The sequence below is a fragment of the Gymnoscopelus microlampas genome (assembly GCF_963454915.1).
Source record: "Gymnoscopelus microlampas genome assembly, chromosome: 17".
Classification (NCBI taxonomy): domain Eukaryota; kingdom Metazoa; phylum Chordata; class Actinopteri; order Myctophiformes; family Myctophidae; genus Gymnoscopelus; species Gymnoscopelus microlampas.
In genome coordinates this window covers 31,698,703-31,702,073 of record NC_139954.1, presented here as the reverse complement: position 1 = coordinate 31,702,073, position 3,371 = coordinate 31,698,703, and the positions used below count along the sequence as shown (strand labels likewise).

At 44.4% G+C, this 3,371-nt stretch overlaps 1 long non-coding RNA gene across 1 annotated transcript; it reads right to left on the bottom strand.

Annotated features, from left to right (window-relative positions):
• Nucleotides 1–961: 961 nt before the first annotated feature.
• On the bottom strand, nucleotides 962–2,156 carry LOC311064564. The gene is made up of 3 exons (XR_014602719.1): nucleotides 2,084–2,156; nucleotides 1,886–1,972; nucleotides 962–1,379 (listed from the first exon to the last, which is right to left on the bottom strand). It is a non-coding gene; the product is annotated as an uncharacterized lncRNA (long non-coding RNA).
• Between the last annotated feature and the right edge of the window lie 1,215 nt (nucleotides 2,157–3,371).

Genomic DNA, 3,371 nt, shown 5'->3' with positions numbered 1-3,371 from the left:
ATGAGAGGGGCACAGCGGGTGAACCGGAGGACTTACACCACTCATTTTTCTCTCTCTTCTTTTTTCTTTATTCTCTGTATCCAATTGCTGTGTAGTACGCCTCTCTGGTAAATTCTTCCAGGCAGGGGATGGATATACTGCACAGTATCATACTGTAGGGATTTTGGGGGAAAGACATAAAATTCAGAAATATGATGCTCTCAAATGCACTGATTTGTTGGACAGCAAATTGCAAAAACAAACCAGATTTAACACAGTGGGGTAGTGGGGCTGTAGTGTGGTAGGGAAGGTGGTGGGCTGGTTGACAACCACTGAGAGGACTTTGTACAGTTTAACACAGTGCTTCCCAAACAGTGGGTCGGTAACCATTTTTGGGTCGCGGACCAATTTTTATGGGTCTTGAGTAAATATCCCTTTTTTTTAAAATTTCCTTACAAAAAAACTCAAAACATTTTTCTAATGAATTTCAGAATATTTTTTTTAATACAATAATCCATAAATAAAAAAATAAGGAACTTCAATCCGTTGAATGTTCTTTTTATATTATATGGGTTGCATTGGATGAAGCTATTCTGTATCTGTATAGTAGCCTACTCACTTAAATAATGAATGCTTCTGTGGAAAACCCAACAAAGTAAAAAACAACAACAAAAACAAACGTGTCATGAGCTTGTAGATCTGCTATTTTCACTATTTATTAGTGCTTAGGTGGTTAATTCATAATGTATTTTTTTGTAAGTTTGTGTCCCCGGGAGATACCAAATTTATCTTTTGGGTCTCAGCTGAATAAATTTAGGAAACACTGGTTTAACACACAAGAAATTGCAGTTCGAGCTGCTCCCACACAGGGAGTTTGCACAGAGGGATTTGTCAGAACTGAAGCCTCCGTGTATCGGTTATAACAGATCTTTTTGCTGTGTATTTATTCTTTTTTTGGCTGGGATTTCGCCACTCTATGACATGAGGACGATGCAAGATGTATCTCCGATAACACATCATGTTGCAACGGAGGTGTTCTCCAATGACAGGCAGAGTGAAGGCTTAAGAAAGGCCCAGGATTTACCCTCCTAAACTGTGTGCTGTCATCTTTACAAAGTATGTTCAGGGGGTGTGAAAGGGATCATTAGTTGTGTGGCAGCGGAAGCGGCCGCGTTGTCAGATACCTGCTATTTACTTCCCCCCCATTACTGTACACTGGCTGGCGCTGGTGGGAGTGTCAACATCATTAACATGACTGTCATTAGTCCTGTCCCACACTGCATGGAGAACTTAGTCCTGCGGAGACAAATGAAGCCTCTCTCGCCACCAACGTCTCTGCTGCTGTGGCGACTGTACTGGAAGCCCCGCCGTTAAGTCGTACCTCACGGCGAACACGTTGCCTGAGTGGAGAGAATAAAAGCTCTGCACGGTGAATCGAAATAGCTCCCAGCGTGCATTATCGTGGATGCACGTTTGCATCAGCCAAGATAAAACAATATAGGTGTGCAATAGTTCAGTACGGAATGAAAAAGACAGATTGGAACAACACACTGTTAACCTCAGGGACATTGTTTAACAGATGCAGAGAAAGGATGCACACAAGTGCTTTGTCTATGCAAAGGGTCATCAGCTGTGGACTGGGCATGAAATTTAAAACAAGAGCTAAAGTAATAGTGCCAAGATGTTTCTCTGTATTCACCCAGCAGCATGGGCCACCATAGAGCAATACGAAAGAAAATGCTACCACTGCTAGAACTGAAATTGTATAATAAAGACCACTCCAAATTGACAGGAAGGCTGAATGTTTACTTTTATGATACTAGCTTGCTTGAGAACCAAAACATAGAATGGATATCATGACAAAACATCCTCAAATTGTATTGAAAAAAATAATCCATATACGTACAGTAGTTGGTACAGTAGATACAACTCTTAAAAGCACCCCTGTTGTCGTGTTGTGTTTTGTCAAAGGACCTCACTTATTAATTGGCACCTACAGAGGGATGAAAACAAACAGTCTCTGTCACACCTTGTCATCTGCCTGACTCGGCTGGATGTTATTGTAGCCAACTTCAAGGCCTATGCAGCAGCTGCAATCACTTACAGCCGTCTGCCTCGGTGCTCGGCCCCTCAGTGCCCCTGACTAGTTTCCCATCAGCCTTCGGGGGATAGCGAATCCTCCGCACTCAATTTCAACCCCTCTGCTCTCTGTCTTGTCTTGATTACACCTCCTCGACCTCCTCAGAGGTGACAGAAGGATTCTCACGATCCAGAGCGTTTGCGCCGCAGAGTTGCGTGCTTTCGCGTCGACCGTTTCTGAGTGAAGCCACATACTGTGTTTCCACATGCCTTTTTGTAACGGGCCGGTTCTTGGGAGTGGGCCGGGCTTTTCCAGACGGGAGGTGCCGTCCAATGGCAACGCCGGGTTCCCTGTGTGGCTCCCTCTGATTTACGGCAGATCATTAAGTCAGCGCATTCCTTCTCCCCGCGGCCCAGGTGGCTGTGGGGCCTGAGGCCCAGACTCTGAGGAGCAGGGCAGGGCTTCTCTCTGGAGCAGAGGGGAGCACCACGGTGCAGGCAGCAGCTGCAGACCAGAGCATCCGGCTTCATACCGCGGGCCGTGCCAATATCCCAGCCTGACAGGAAGCACTTAATACAAGCTATATCAGCACCCTCTATGTTTATGAAGGATATGCTGTCTTATTTATAGGACCAACAATACTGTTTCCATTTCACTTCAACTGTGCAGAGATCCGGATGAAGATAAGGGATCCAAAGTGAAAACTAAGAGGGCTCGCTGACCCTGTCGCATTCTATGCAAAAGCCCTATCTATTGTAAATAGCCTATCGTAGATCATTTCAAGATAAAATAGGTTATTTCTTGTTGGAAATCAATCATTACGGGGCTATCTCAATGCAAAGCTCTTATACTGTAAGTGTGATGGCAGCAGCTTGTTCCTGTAACAAACAGCTTCAATTTACACATGGCTTTATTAGTTGAGCTGTGTGTTACTGTAATAAACAAGTTAGCAATTTACAACCTGACAATTGAACAATCTGACAAACTTGTTTATCCCCCCCTCCCATTCCCTCTCCCCAATATCTCAACATTCAATGTATCACAAACAACTCAGGATGACATGAGTCATGAGAGATTTTTGGAGCAGTTTTGCCCTCTAGTGGCAGAGTACGTTGTGTCAGTCTACTCTACACAGAGATCAAGCTCAACCCACTTCCTTGCTCTCTGCCATTGCTCATCACTCAGATCTCTGCCTCAACAAAGCCATGCAGTCAGTGGTGACAGAGCGTGTGCAGAGCGTGTGCATGTATAGGCTACAGTAAAACTGTTTTTTCCTTGTTATGAGATGATTTGTCGATCTGCTCTGGACGTG